Source organism: Silene latifolia, chromosome 6 (genome assembly GCF_048544455.1).
Source record: "Silene latifolia isolate original U9 population chromosome 6, ASM4854445v1, whole genome shotgun sequence".
Taxonomy (NCBI): Eukaryota; Viridiplantae; Streptophyta; class Magnoliopsida; order Caryophyllales; family Caryophyllaceae; genus Silene; species Silene latifolia.
Window position 1 is genome coordinate 16,319,853 of NC_133531.1, and position 17,079 is coordinate 16,336,931.

General features: G+C 38.2%; 1 long non-coding RNA gene across 1 annotated transcript; it reads right to left on the bottom strand.

The window, feature by feature from the left end:
• Positions 1-11,056: 11,056 nt before the first annotated feature.
• LOC141658627 (uncharacterized) lies at positions 11,057-13,440 on the bottom strand. Its single transcript, XR_012549318.1, has 3 exons — positions 13,273-13,440; positions 13,068-13,175; positions 11,057-11,290 (listed from the first exon to the last, which is right to left on the bottom strand). It is a non-coding gene; the product is annotated as an uncharacterized LOC141658627 (long non-coding RNA).
• Positions 13,441-17,079: the final 3,639 nt, after the last annotated feature.

Consider the following 17,079-nt stretch of genomic DNA (forward strand, 5'->3'; position numbering starts at 1 on the left):
GGTTGTTGTAGAGGGATAGAGAAGAGGGGTATGTAGTGAACTTATATGGAGTTATGTCGCGACGTCGATTTGTAGATAGTGACTGGGTTTGGTAGTTTGGATTATCAGGAGGTGAGCCTAGTGTATGATTCTTTGGACAATTAACGGTTTGGGGTGAATGGTTGGTTTTCTAGGGATACGAAAGAGAGATACAACTAATTAAAGGATAACCGTTAGTTGTGGGGACTTGAGGGTGACAAGTGTGAGTGAGTAGTATGATGAGAGGGGATCAGTGATAAAGAAGAATAGGAAGATATTTATATGAATTAATGGAAATTGAGTTGTAGAGCAACAAGAAGGTCATCGGAGTACTAAAGAGTTAGGTAGAAGAAGAAAGGAGATGAATTATTAGTTGGTATTATTGGATGGAAGTAAGTTGGGAGAACGTTGATCAAGGTTATGGGACATGAAAATAAGGAATCATGGAAAGTCACGATAACATCATGAGAGGCGGTGAGCTAATAGTTAGATAGGAGTTTAGGACGACATGTTAGCCGTGAGTTTCAAGGTATTAACGGAGTAAGAAGCTAATATGGCAGAGTGTTTGCACGATATGAGGTTTTGGTGGAGAGTTAGGTGACGATACAATAAAGGATAGAATTGGAAATAATGATGAGGTAGATTTTGTTGATGGATTTGATGTTCGTTATTTGGGATGATAACCAAAGCGAGGAAACGGATTGTTATATTAAGAAGTGATAGTAAGAGAGTAGTCGCATTAAGGATGTTAGTTGTTCTAATGGAATTGATTTTGTGGAGACTGATCAGTATGTATGGTGGATATATGAGGTGTTCGCTATAAGTTGGGTACTGATGATATGGCTACGTTCGTCGGGTGGTGATAATTGAGTGTATGAGAGGATATGTTATGAAGAGCACCTGAGTTAAGTCCGGATGAGAGGTATTCATTATCAAGTGGTAACTTACGAAATCAGGATTGGCTAGTTACATTCGATTATGGGTCAATGATATGCATAAATGTTTGTGTGAGGTTCTGACCTCATGAGTCATGGTCTGGATAATATTCATAAGGTTGGTATCTGTGATTCCGTTTATTATGTGCGTCGTGATCTAATAGAGCGGTTTTAAGAAAGTCTTCTGGTCAAGGAAGTGGTACTCACTCAGTGTTATGAGGTTGTAAAAGTTGTGATGGCTATTGATATGGTTGTTGTGCCTCGAATGGCGATCTAGGTACGGTATTTTCGTGTTGTAATACATTGTTGTTTGTTTACTATTATTTTCTGTCAGTGTCGGTCAGGACATATAGAGCGTTGTTTTGTTTCCCGATGTTTCTTACCAGTGTCGGTATGGGAGTGAGAATAGAGTATGATATGAAAGAGAGTTGGGTATGGTTCTGTTGTTGTCATGGTATAGTAATATTCTGTTAGTGGGACACAGTTGTGAGAGGTTGTTGGAGTACTCTTGATCTTGTTTTAGATGAGGCATTGGTGGACGTAGTTGTGGCAAGAAAATTGTGGAGCATGTGTGGTATTGAACGGGAACTACATGTGGTTTAGCACCTTTTATTGGGACAGTGAGTATAGAGTTTTGGGACTTAGTATCATGTCAAGTAAAGGGTGAGTTTTGTGGTAATAAAAGAAGTGAACTTGAGAAGCTAATGTGAGTGTGTGTAATAATCGTGGATCGTGAGTTAGGATTATGGAGATAAGTGCATGTATAAAGAAGTATGTTGTTTGTGGTATAGGTTATGTGGTGTGCCGAATGAATTGAGATATGAGAACAACTAGAGTAAGAGAGTCCTGGATATAGGAATAGATGTAGTAGGTGTCGAGGCTATAAGAGGATATCGTTGACGTGCGATAGTGATGAGGATAATGAGAATATATAGTTAAGGATCTAGTATTAGTGAGTTACGAGGACGTAACATTTATCTTAAGAGGAGTAGGATGCGACAAAGAGAGTTTGATGGTTGTACATGTTATAGTATAATTGGAAGTTTGAGTGTTGGTGTAGAGTAAAGGATGGATTTGTATTGGGGTTGATTTTATTACAGGTAATGGCAGTGCTTGTAGTAGTATGATGTTTACGAGTGTGAGTAAACTTCAAGGACGAAGTTCGTTTTAAGGGTGGTAGTGTAATACTAGGGATTTATTAAGCTACGTACTCGACCGAGTAGAACCTACTCGGCCGAGTAGTGCTAAATGTGCTTTCTGTTTGGGTTCTGTCGAGGCATACTCGGCCGAGTATGATGAATACTCGACCGAGTAGAGGATACTCGGCCGAGTATACTCTATTCTCGACCGAGTATCCGGTCTGACGGGTAATATTTTCCGTGGTTGATTTAGAAAGGATTAGAGTTATTTATAAACGCAAAACAGTTTCCAATTACATTTCATAAAACCTAATCACTCAAACGACGCTCTAATCCTCTCCAAATCTCCCATTGTGTGTGTATGATCATAACAAGTGCATTCATCCTTTGTTTCTTTCGCCGGTAAGTCTTTATCCCTATGTTGTTGATGATTAATTCTAGGGTTTGTCTTTATTCATGAATTGAGGGATATGGGGTTTTGCAGTTAGTGATTGGAATTATATGATTGTTGTTGTAGGTGATGATGTGGTAATTGTTATGCATTTGTATGGTTGATTGCAGCGTAAGCGGATTGCGAAAAAGGTAGAGTTTCTCCTACTCAGTACTGTTAATTGATTGAGATTGCATATGTTTCATAATTGTTGTTATCTGCTGATCATCGGAGGTTGGGTGTTGTGGTGACGGTGTTGGTGTGGTTGTGTTGTGATGGTTGTGGTGTTGTGACAGCTGTGATGCTGTGTGTGTGTGTGTGTGATTGTGGTGGAGTCACTTGCGGGAGTGGCTTCACACCCTAGTTCGCCCTCCGTGGAACCCGTCACGGGAGGGGATGTGCACATTAAGGGACAGGGATTGTTAGTCGCTCGTTGATGAGCTGGACTAGGTGAGGATGTGCTGCGGTCACCCACTGGCGGCGAGGATTACTTGTTGCGATGGGTAATCTGGCAGGGCTACACATTTCGGTGTGTAGTCGGTTACTGTGTAAGATCGGGAGACCTGGGATGGAGGATGATCAGCCAGTTACATTGTTTGTTTATCTTATATTGATTGAATGGTACTGACCCCGTGTTGTTGTTTTGTAAAACCTGCGGTGATCCATTCGGGGATGGTGAGCAGATTATGACAGGTAATGCAGATGTTTAGCTATGGAACAGTCATGGGGAGTCATCACTTCAAGTCTAGCTTCCGCTGTTACGAGTTTAGCTGTCTTTGATTTCAGTTGTATTTAGCCTTTATACTTTTACTTTGGTTTGGTGTTGTAAACATGTAATCGCTAACTCTTTATACGTCAATAAAGGTTGTTTGGAATTGGTAACTTTGATAAACTAATCTCGGGAAACCAAGATGATAACAGCCTTTCATGCTAGGGTAGTCCTTGGTAAGGTACCTTGGTATGAGGGGGTGTTACAAAGTGGTATCAGAGCCGAAGATTCCAGCACCTAAACAAATGAACCTAATGAACTTAGAGAGTCTAAGTAAAATGAACCCGGGGAGAGTTGTTTGGAGCTACCGCAAAGACTTGGGAGACGTCCCGGAATCGCACTAAGGCCCTTACTATCTCAAGCCGGTCACATGGGGGGAAATTTTGTATGTTTGAGTCATGTGTGTGTAATACTTGTAACTTGAGCCTTGTATAGTTGTTGGATGAAATGAAAGGATCTGACCATGGTGGTATATGATAAAGGAATTGCGTAGTTGTGTGTGTGAACCTGAAGCATGTTATGTGGTTCTTTGCTTGGCTTTTGAAATGGGGTGTGGAGTGTCATATATAGATGGAAAATCTTGTTTAATTGTGTTAACGAAATGTGAAATTGGAGTATATGTAATGTGAGGTAGGATGCGTCTATATGATCATGATGATGTTAATGTTTGGTTTGTTGGTAGTAGCATGTGATTAAGGGCATGTGTCTATATATATATATATATATATATATATATATATATATATATATATATATATATATATATATATATATATATATATATATATATATATATATATATATATATATATATATATATGAATGTTGTGTTTAAATTTGCATGTGGGTATGATAAGAGTTCAATTATGTACTTGTTTCTTGAAATATTTTGTTGTTGTCATTGCCTTATGCATGTTCAAATTGTTTTGGTTTAGGAAATTTGATTTGTATGATGATCGATTATGGAAGGGTTGTCTTAAAACTGTCATAAGTTTAGTTTTAGAAATGATATTGTTTTAACTACAATTGGAGGTGATAGCATGTATTCTTACGATTCTAACGATAGGTCACACGCCCAAAACGACCAAGTAACAAGTGAGATATGACTGTTTTACGAAAACTGGACGATGCTGAGAATTGTGTTGGTACTCGACCGAGTAAAGTAATACTCGACCGAGTAAGGGCTACTCGGCCGAGTATTCCCAATACTCGACCGAGTAATCCTCTGTGATAATTACGTTCGCTTCTGGAGTCGAAAACTCGGCCGAGTAATATAGTTACTCGACCGAGTATCCTGTACTCGACCTAGTATGCTATGTTCTCGACCGAGTACCTCAATGGCGGCTATTTTGAGTCGGTGGCTATATTTTCACCTTAATTTTTGAGTCGGTAACTATGCTCTTACATGGTTTTGAGTTCCAGGGTATGTACACATGTACTTTTTGAGTCTTAACGCATTCTTTTGTATATGTGACGGTCTTAATACGTAAGTTACCCAATGTTATGATAGGGAGAATGCCGGCTTATGAGGGATAGGTGTTGGATACAAAGGACATGAGTTATATGTGGTTGTGAGGGATAGTGGAACAAGAAAAGAGTAGATTGAAGAGCTAAATGAGGCTAGGAACATGTTTTGTGAAATATGGTGAGAGTTATAGCCGTGTGTTGAGTAATATAAAAGCAAGGGTATATGGGCAGGGTGATGTAAGTGTAAAGAAACGTGAGAGTTAAAGATTGAGACGAGGGATACGAATAGTGGCATATTGGGATGTGTAAGGATTTATGGAGGGAAACGGTTAGGATTTGTTAGTTAGGGATATATGTGACGAAAGGTCGTTATTGAGGGATGGAAACGAATGATGCGTAATGAGATCGAGTTATGCCGCGATGGGTAGATAATGGTCAAATTTGGGAATTTGGAATATCTAGAGGTGAGCCTAGTGTGTAATTCTTTAGACAATTAACGGTATGAGGTGAACTTTGGCTTCTAGAGATACGAAAGGGTGATACGATCAATTGAAGAGTAACCGTTGGTGTGTGGACTTGTTAGTGACAAGGGAGTGTGAGAAGCGAGATGAAAGGGGATAAGTGATAAGAAAGAATGAGAAGAAATTGATATGAATTAATGGAATGTGAGTCGTGGAGTAACAAGAAGGTAATCATATTACTAAAAGGTTAGGTAGGAGAAGGAATGAGATGAATTATTAATCGTTATTATTGGACGGAAGTAAGTGAGGGAACGTTGACCAAAGTTATGGGACATGAAAGTAAGGAATCATGGAAATGCACGATAACACTATGAGGAGACGTGAGTTAATAGTTATATAGGAGTTCAGGACGACATGCCAGCCGTCTGTTTTGAGGTATTAAGGGAGTAAGAAACTGGCAGAGTGTTTACAAGATCTGAGATTTTGATGGAGAGTTAGGTGACGACGCAATAAAAGGTAGAATTGGAAATAATGTTGAGGTAAAATTTTGTTGATGGATTTGATGTTCGTTATTTAGGATGATAACCAAAGAGAGGAAACGCATAGTTATATTAAGAAGTGATAGTGAGAGAGTAGTTGCATGGGAGATGATGGTGTTATAATGTTGTCTAATGATTAAGGATGAGGTTAAATAGGGAAGTTAGCCGTTCTAAAAACGTTGTTTTGTGGATACTGATTAGTATGTATGGGTGTGACGGAGTATAAGATGTGGATATATGAGGTGTTCACTTGTAGTTGGGTACTGATGATATGTTACGTTCCCCGGTGGTGATAGCTGGGTGTAGGAGAGGATATGTTATGAAGGGCACCTGAGTTAAGTCCGGATGAGACATAGTCACTGTCAAGTGGTAACTTACGTGGTCAGGATTGGTTAGTTAGATTCTATTATGGGTCATGAAGTGTGTAAAACTTTGTGTGAGGTCTTGGCCTCACGAGTAATGGTGTGGCGTGATAGTTACGAGTTGTTATATGTGTGCCCCGCGTCATATGTTATATTTATATATGTATGTATGATATTTGTAAGTAATGGTGTGAGGTTCCGGCCTCAAGAGTCATGGTATGGATAATATTCATAAGGTTGGTATTTGTGATCCTGTCTAATATGCTGCGTCGTGATCTGGTAGAGCAGTTTTAATAAAGTCTTGTGGTCAAGGAAACTGTGCTGAGTCAGTGTTATGAGATTGTAAAAGTTGTGATGGCTATCGATATGGTTTTGTGCACTGTGCACGGTAATCCGTGTGGTGATACGGGTATTTTCAAGTTGTCACATAATGTTGTTTGTTTACTGTTGTTTGCTGTTAGTGTCGGTGTTGACATATCGAGTGTTGTTTTGTCTGTTGATGTTTCTTAGCAGTTTCGGCTTCGGATTAGAGGTAGAGTGGGATATGAAAGAGAGTTGGGTATGGTTTTGTGGTTGTCATGATACAGTAATATTATGTTAATAGGACTCAGTAGTGAGAGGTTGTTAGAGTACTTTAGATCTTGTTTTAGATGAGGCATTGGTGGATATAGTTGTGGCAAGAGAATTGTGGAGCATGTGTGATATTGAACTGAAACTACATGTGGTTTAACACCTTTTCTTGGGACAGTGAGTACGGAGTTTTGGGACTTAGTATCCTTTTAAGCTAAGGGTGAGTTTTGTGGTAATAAAAGAGATGAACTTGAGAAGTTAAGGGTGAATATGTGTAACAATGGTGGATTGTGAGCTAAGATCGTGGAGATGAGTGTATAAGTATATAGAAGTATGTTGTTTTACGGTAATGTGGAAGAGTTGGAGTAGTGGTTATACTGAGGATTTTATGAAATATGTTATGTGAGTACAGAATAATTGGAGACACGAGAACTGTTAAAGGAAGAGAGTCCTGGTTATAGGAATGGTTGTAAGTGTTGAGGTTATAGTGGGTTATCGTTGTCAAGCTGTAGTAATGAGGATTATGGGAGGTATGGCAATGGACCTAGTATTAGTTTGTTACGAGGACGTAACTTTCATCTTAAGAGGAGTAGGATCGACAAAGAGAGTTTGATGGTTGTACATGTTATAGTACAATTGGAAGTTCGGGTGTTGATGTAGAGTAAAGGATGGACTTTTTGTGTTGTGGTCGATTTATTACAGGTAATGGCAGTGCTCGTAGTAGTATGATGTTATGAAAGTGAGACGAATTGAGGATGTTTATGTGTGTGAGTAAACTTCGAGAACGAAATTCGTTTTAAGGATGGTAGAATGTAACATTCAGGTTTTGATGGTTGATCTTATTTTGTGGATTGTCTTGGTATTGAGTTGCTAGTGAGTGTTATGAAAGTTAGATGAGGTTGGCAACATTATATTGTGGTTATTCGATAATATTTTGGAGTCAATATCGAAAGGATATGTTATCTAGTAAGCGTGGTTGGTGGAGTTAGTGTTAGGTGTCCATGTTTTATAGGTTGGGTTGGAACTTCGGAGACGAAGTTCTTTTTAAGGGGGGAAGACTGTAATACTAGGGATTTATTAAGCTAAGTACTCGACCGAGTAGTGCTAAATGTGCTTTCTGTTTGGGTTCTGTCGAGGCATACTCGGCCGAGTATGATGAATACTCGACCGAGTAGAGGATACTCGACCGAGTATACTCTATACTCGACCGAGTATCCGGTCTGACGGGTAATATTTTCCGCGGTTGATGTAGAAAGGATTAGAGTTTTTTATAAAGGCAAAACAGTTTCCAATTACATTTCATAAAATCTAATCACTCAAACGACGCTCTAATCCTCTCCAAATCTCCCATTGTGTGTGTGTGATCATAACAAGTGCATTCATCCTTTGTTTCTTTCACCGGTAAGTCTTTACCCATATGTTGTTGATGATTAATTCTAGGGTTTGTCTTTATTCATGAATTGAGGGATATGGGGTTTTGTAGTTAGTGATTTGAATTATATGATTGTTGTTGTAGGTGATGATGTGGTAATTGTTATTCATTTGTATGGTTGATTGCAGCGTAAGCGGATTGCGAAAAGGTAGGGTTTCTCCTACTCAGTACTGTTAATTGACTGAGATTGCATATGTTTCATTATTGTTGTTATCTGTTGATCATCGGAGGTTGGGTGTTGTGGTGACGGTGTTGGTGTGGTTGTGTTGTGACGGTTGTGGTGTTGTGACAGCTGTGATGCTGTGTGTGTGTGATTGTGGTGGAGTCACTTGCGGGAGTGGCTTCACACCCTAGTTCGCCCTCCGTGGAACCCGTCACGGGAGGGGATGTGCACATTAAGGGACAGGGATTGTTAGTCGCTCGTTGATGAGCTGGACTAGGTGGGGATGGGCTGCGGTCACCCACTGGCGGCGAGGATTACCTATTGCGATGGGTAATCTGGCAGGGCTACACATTTCGGTGTGTAGTCGGTTACTGTGTGAGATCGGGAGACCGGGGATGGAGGATGATCAGCCAGTTATATTGTTTGTTTGTCTTATATTGATTGAATGGTACTGACCCCGTGTTGTTGTTTTGTAAAACCTACGGTGATCCATTCGGGGATGGTGAGCAGATTATGACAGGTAATGCAGATGTTTAGCTATGGAACAGTCAAGGGGAGTCATCACTTCGAGTCTAGCTTCTGCTGTTACGAGTTTAGCTGTCTTTGATTTCAGTTGTATTGAGCCTTTATACTTTTACTTTGGTTTGGTGTTGTAAACATGTAATCGCTAACTCTTTATACGTCAATAAAGGTTGTTTGGAATTGGTAACTTTGATATACTAATCTCGGGAAACCAAGATGATAACAGCCTTTCATGCTAGGGTAGTCCTTGGTAAGGTACCTTAGTATGAGGGAGTGTTACAGGTAGAATGTAACATTCCATTTTGACGGTTGATCTTGTTTGGTGGATTGTCTTGGTATTGAGGGTGCTAGTGAGTGTTATGAAATTAAGACAGAGTTGGCAACACTTATGTTGTGGGTATCCGATAGTACTGTGGAGTTAGCATTGAGAGTTTATGCTGTAGTTGAGACGATATCGTGAGCCATAGTGTGGAAGTAAGCGTGGTTGGTGGAGTTAGTGTTAGGTGTCCATGTTTTATAGGTTAGGTTGGAACTTCGGGGACGAAGTTTTTTTTAAGGAGGGAAGACTGTAATACTCCATATTTTAATTGGAGTACTCGGTCGAGTACTTGGTTGGTACTCGGTCGAGTGTGTGTTACTCGGCCGAGTGCACTTAACCGAGTAAATCAGTTCAGCAAGTTGACGGTTTCTTTTATGTTTTGATTATATAATTTCTAATTCATTTTAACATCTCTAAAAACCATTTTATAAACCTAGAGAGAGGGAGAGGAAGAAGAGTGTCGAGCCTTTCATTGGATTGGACTCATATTTTTCAACCTAATTCGATTTCCCTGTTTGTAAGTCGATTTCATTCAATTTTTTACACTATTTTAAACTTGTCGTCTTCAAAAAGTTTGAAAACAGAGTCCTGTTTATTTGAAGTCTAGTTTATGCATATCAAATTTTGTGGTCAAATTCCTTATGGTTTGTCCTAGGTGATTTATTTATTAACATGTCGCTGAAAAGTCCGCGAATCTGATTTGGTTGTGGAAAATTATTTGAAAACCTAATTTATATGTCGATTAAGTTTTGGGGCTTTTTCATACATCATCTATGTAGATTCTAGATGACAATAAAATTTGGAATTTCTGAAAAATAATGTTTTAAACTCGTTTTATGAATCAATACTTTTTATGCGACGGATTCTGTCAGCGTTTGGAAATCAGTCTGAAAACCCTTGATAATTTTGGAATTTGAGAAAACTTCGTTGGATATAATTTGTAGCTAAGACTCATGGGGTTCCAATCCAATTGGCCTTGCATAGATTCGATTTTTCTGGAATTAGTTATGTATTTTATTCCGAGTCTGTCATGTGTTGAAAAATCAGGAAAAGTCGTGTTTGTTCTTTAAGTTGATATTCCTATATATTAAGTTATGACGAGTCTAGGTTATCTGCATGATTAATTGATTTAGTAGGTGGTAATTATACATAATTATGTTATGTAGGTGATGGATATGTGAAGGATCATAATTGATTGCTTGAGTGTGCTTGGATTGCGAAAAGGTAGGATTTTCCTACTCAGTTATGTCTAATTGATTTAAGATGTTTGTGTATTGTGTATGATTTTTGTCTGCTGATCATCAGAGTGTTGGTGTGGTGGTGGTTGTGATGATGTTGTGATGGTTGTGGTGGAGTCACATGCGGGAGTGGCTTCACGCCCTAGTTCGCCCTCCGTGGAACCCGTCACGAGAGGGGATGTGCACATTAAGGAACAGGTTTATCGCTCGTTGATGAGCGGGATTTTGATGGGGATTGGCAGCGGTCCCCCACTGGCGGCGTGGGCTACCTGTTGCGATGGGTAGTCTGGCAAGGCTACACACCTCGGTGTGTAGTCGGTTACCGTGTGAGATCGGGAGACTAGGGGCGGAGGATGATCAGCTGGTTGCTTTATGCACTTGTCTTACTTTAATTATTCACTAACTGACCCCGTTGTTGTTTTGTAAAATCTGTGGTGATCCATTCGGGGATGGTGAGCAGATTGTGGCAGGTGATGCAGATGTTTAGCTCTGGGGTAGTCATGGGGAGTCATCACTTCGATTCTAGCTTCCACTGTTACGAGTTTTGTTGTCTTTGATATAACACCCTTAAATCTAGCTTTAATTATATACGTAAATTCTACAGAAAAACTGGTAGGATATGTTTGTAAATGGTTCAACTAGTCCAAAACCTGCAATTTCAAAAATTTTTCTAACTAAACCATTCACAACCATTTCCAACTCAAGAAGAGTGTCATAACCCTGCAACAGCTGATAAACTAACTTACATATATAACTAAAGACGCGGAAATATAAGGATACAAACCAAAAATAGAAAGGGAGACATATGTCCCTTCAAATTATATACAAACCAAAAGTGTAAAAGGTTTACTAATAAAATAGCCAAAACTAGGTCCAAGGTTCCTTGCTCACTAGCCGTCTGTGACCCCCAACAAAGCATCAACAACCTGTCAATCGCATTTTATACAAACACGAAAGCCACAATTCAGTGGGGAGTAACTTCGAGTCCTCCCAGCCACGAATCGTCAAAATTAATGTAACATGTAATGTAACATGTAAACAATTTGATAAACCATTTACTTATCATGTATTCTAACAAATGACCCCTAAACTGACCCAACTAACTATCATGTGAATCATATAACAAATTGTAATCCAAACTCTATCAACCATAGCCGGCTTGCATCTCACCTTCTATGATTCATAGAATCATCAAACAAGAAAGGGCAATATATCAAAGACAGGCATAAGTTCTTAGTCCCGTCAATAGTCACTTTGTAACTCAAGTCTATACCACGAGGTAGGGAAGGTAATCGAACCGGTATCTTGGCTCGTGTTACTATTAAGAAAACATGGCCAAGAGACAACACAACCCTAGCCTAAAATCACATGAGACCTAGACATGCGGATACACACCACCGCACCCAAGACTCACAACTTTTTTTTAAAACAAAGTGAAGTGAGTACCCTAAGGACGCCACCGAAGGGTCGGCTAGTACTTAAGCTGACCCCATACTATCAAAATTAGTACCTGAGGTCATGCCCCAACTTGGATAAACATCCACTAGTCAGGAACACAAAGGCTATCAAGCAGTGAACATATACTCGTCAGAGACTATAAAGACCTATCTATGATGAAGGCCGAAATACTCACCTAGGACCTAGTCACAGCTAGTCCCAGCTTGAATATTTTAGCCCACACCACCCAAAACTCACCACATAAGTCAAGTAAGACACCCACTTAACCTTAAGAGGGCAAAAAGTCCTACTTACTAACATAAATTCTAACATTCTATCATGTGAAAGCTATATAAATGTCTATTTACAAAAAGATACAATCCCAACAGTTCCTCAATAAGAATTCAATACTAATTTCCAATCCTAGCAATTATAACAATATAAAAGGCTTTAGGGAAAACTAGGGCCATTACTACAAAATAAGAAGCTATTTAAATTCAACTAACTAAATAAGAAACTATTTAAATTCAACTAATTACACATGTGAAATAGAGATATAATAAATGGCCTAAAACAAGAAAAAGGCCGATTATCTAATTCATTCAACCGAATTTTTACCCGCAACCCCAGCCTGCGGCAGTGCGGGTCAAAGTGGTGACCAATCACTCAATTAACTGACATCGCATCAGTCAAAGGGACTAAGGCTCAGTTTTCGGCACAATCAACAAAACATTTCAATTATAGCTATAAAATTTATTTTGAGCCTATTAATTACCATTTCATTTTGTAAATTATCCTAACATGTGATAATTGTCAATATAACATAATTTTTCTACCATTAGCATAACTTTTAGCTACTTTTATGATTCTCTTAACAAATTTAACCATGTATACTCATTCTAACTATATCCATGATGAACTTAAAATGACGGACAAAGCATGGAAAACCGCGAAACAAGCAACGGACCGACCCGGGCCAACCCCAAGACCGGCCGGGGCTGCCGTGGGCCCTTGCCGCTCTGCTGACGGGCCGCCGCACCATTTCTTCTCTTTTTTTTTCATTTTTATACATTATAAGACCGTCTGAAAATTAATTAATCGTCCCCAATTCAACTTTGATAATTTTAAACTACCAAAAGGCACAATTTAAGCTTGCATGCAACTAAGTTTAACATGTGAAAATTACTACCCAAACAAAAATTCACCAAACATACAAGAATCAAAAACATGTGACGATCTTTCGTCGAGTAACTCGAAATATGTTACCTTAAGCTAGAAAATGAGCAATTAGTCCTCAAAACCGAAACCCTAACCACAACTAACCGCTATCCTCTACAATATACGAGTCCCCGAACTCGTCTTCCAATCCTTCACCTAAATAAACAATTAAAACACAATAATAAGCATATAAACCGAAAATTCCGAAATTTGGTCTTAAAATAACTTAATGAAAACTGAAATTAGAACATACTAAGTCGTAGATCGCGGCGAGGGGATTCCGGAAAGGTAAATTATGCGAAAAACGGACAAGAAACGAAGATTTTATGGCGATTTTAAGCTTGATTTTATGTTAATGGTGTTTTGGTGTTTTTGTAATATGTTGAGGATGATGATGAACAAAATCAGAAAAAGAAAGAATAGGGGGGAGGGGATGCCGCGCGTGAGAGAAGAAAGGAGGAAAAAGTACGTGCGGGATTTTTAGTCGGGATTTTTAACGAGTCGGTTTTGACTCGTTTCAATAATAATTAAATCTGTAAGTCAAACGCAAATTCCGTCAAGTCCAAAGTCTTTAAACACGAGATTACAATAAAATTGAGTATTCATTCGACCCATTTCCAAATTCGTTTACCCAACGTTCAAACGAATTGTCATTTTCCCCCCGATACGCCCTTATTTCGAAATAAAAGATTTTACACGGTTTAAACTATTTTTAAACATTTCAAAACTATCAAAATAAATACTTTTCTTCAAAATATAATAAAATTATATTTCTTTAAATTATTTTTACATTAAATACTTAATTATCACTTTTATTTTGATTAATAAATTATTTCGAAATATATTAACTGATTCGAAATTTACGGGCGTTACAATCACCCTCCTTTTAAAAAAGTTTCGTCCTCGAAACTTAGAAGGAGATATTATAGTTATAAGAAAATATAGGTATCTTTTCAATGAAACGGTGATACTCTTGTTGATCAGACAAGAACATCCATATTCATATCAAGATATAAAAATATTTCTACACCAATAAATGAGAAAATCCATTATTGGGGACGTCACCAACAACGAGATTTAACATTCACTAATGTTAAAACCATTGAAAATCATAAAAGCCTTTTCAACCTTTTAGTTTAAAATTCTATAGTAAGAATACTATCTTTACTAAATATGATTATACAAGGGTTAGAAACTCGGAACAAAAGTAAGAAAAAGGAATACCTTACGGAAATAAATCAAAATTTCATTTTCAAATCCTTAAAAATAGGTTAGGTTTGCAGAAGTGACATAAACTTTCAAGAATGAAACGAAACTGGTAGCTTGAAATATTTAGAAATTCCCCGAAGTGAAAAGTAACTTAGACCTCATAGGAGCAGGTATGCTAAAAGGATTCAAGCTTAACTAATAAAAAAAAACTATGATGAATTTTATGGGGTAAGAATTGAAGTCATAATTACAAGGATGTCAAAGATAGAGTTTCATAGGTTACCAACATCAAACTTACGAGAGGAGTATGATGATGTAAGGAAGAGAGATATGAGCGGTAACGCTCATGATCAAGGAAGAAGGGAGATTAGACACCAAGGAAACGCCAGACACTCATATCTCCAATAACAACATCACTCCCAAGAGTCTCCTCAATCGCTTATGTTACTTCTTCCTAACATATTCCCTGGAACAAGATATTTCACTATAAGTGTGATCTCAACGCTCCAAATTCTCAAACATCCCGAAACGACTTTCACAAGCCTAAGGTCAAGACTTCCAACAAAGCTGTATTTGTATCCCACTAATGTCAACTATGGGTTCCTCAAAAATTCCACAAGGTTCTCATTTCAAAACAAGGTAGTAACATACCAACCTCAAATTATGAAAAATCAATAGGATCTCAAGTTTCTCTATCCTTTTACTTATTAAGGATTCTCAAAAGCAGAACTACACCCAGCTCCAACATTATCTCATCATCTCAAGCACTCAATGCGACCTCAAGGTCTATAAAACTATAGGATTAACAAATTCTTCTCAACACTAAGTCTCTCTAAACTCAAGAACTCTCAAGAGTCAACTAGAATGCCAAATCACATCACCAAACCATTCTGGTCATCAACATCCCCAAGGAGTATTCTTTCAAATTTGATATCCTAAACTTACTTACCATCAAATTCTCAAGGTACAAGGTCATAATTGTAACAACACTTTATCACCTCAGAGTTTCTAAAACCATAAATTGAAATTAGGTTCCTTAGCCTAACAATTGGTGTCATCCATACCATTACCCTTTCTAGTTACCAAAACAAGTGCTAAGACTTCCCAACAATGTAGCTTACTCTCACTCTCATAACATACTTCAAGTAGTAATCAATATCACCCTCTAAAACCAACAAATAATCCCACATTTAACATTTCCCACATGATAACATATACACTATCAAACCCTCATATCCAAAATGATTATGGAAGCCCAACCCAAACTCGGCTACTTAGTCAAACCTATATCCTCAAATCACATCTTACAAACTCTGTAAACATGGTCAACAGGGTACCAACTATACTAAGGAGGTAAGGAGTGATAACGGAATAAGAGTAACATAAAACATTTTTGAAGGGTGCATGCATCGACAAGTTAGGAAACTAAGGAGTCGACCGTAAAGACAACGGTTGACAAAAATAAGAGGTATTCGAGTTAAGAAGATATCTCGGGAAAGAAGAAGATACGTAAAATTTAGCATAAAGACAAGGTTCAATGATCGTTAAAGAGAAGGAAAGGAGAATAGAAGCGGCACAATGAAAGGGTTACCGCTTACTAAACACTCATCAAAGCTTATGATCGATATGATAAGGTTACTTCACTAAAGTGCTCAACAAAGCCCTAAATGTCTACTACATCGTAGGACTAACAAGGATTCCACAATGGTAAGTATTCCTCAACTCAATTGATTCTAAGAGCCAAAATCAATTCACCACACAAATTCATTTGTTACCATCCATGTCCCAAAGTATCTCCTTTACAATTCTCGTCATTGAACTTCACTTACTATGTCATCTCCAAGTACCCTGGCTTGTTTACTCCATCATCTCACCCCTTAATACTTCTAGTTTCCGATACCATAAATTGGAATCACATCCTTGAACTCACGAACTATATCGAACAACATTCCACCAAAATTCCCAAATTCAGATATGTTTTATAAGGTCAACAAGGGCTACTCTATACTAGATTTGGTCAACTTAAAAGGTTTAACAAACTAACTAATTCAAAAGTACAATACCAATCCATTAAGCAACATCAATGTCCTATTGTATTCCTTTCAAGGCCCACAAGGATTAGGGCTAACTATCATACCTTTAATTCTCCACAAGAAATATCGAGACTCTCAAATGGAGTAGCTTAGGTTCATTCCATCCTATGTTCTAAGTTAGTACCCATCTTTGAATCATCTATAACAAACAAGCTCTCTATAGACATAAATCCCAAGGTATTTTCTCAACTCACTAAACTCTCACATTAAGCACAACTAACAAGATTAACCAAAGGATCCCAAGTTATATTCTCCTATACCACTCAAACCTTAACCAATCAATTTCTCAACTCGTTCACGCCCTTCAAAGTTACATTCTCTCAAAACTGGGTTCTCTTGGACAAGGGAACTATCCTGCGGTATAAAAGGAAAGTGTCCACATGGACTTTATTATAAGAAGAAGACGAACCTAAGATGAAACGGGAGAAAGAATTGAAAGGTAGTTACCTAGGCGAGATAAGAGGAATTTGAAAGACGAATGACCAACGAAAATGGAAGATTAAGGTAAGATACACTGAATACGAAAAGAAATATCAAGAAAGTGGAAGCATTCTACATTTGGCATAACCAACCTTTAGTGGCACCAAAACTAATAACTAACAATCAACAAACCTAACAATTAGCAATCACAAACAGACTACCACATAAAATCTTAATTCTACCCATCCTACCCTTCTCTCAAGTTTATTATTTTAAGGTCAAGTGATTTCTAAGTGGGGTGCACAAACGTGCATCGGGAGCAATAGGCTCTGATACCA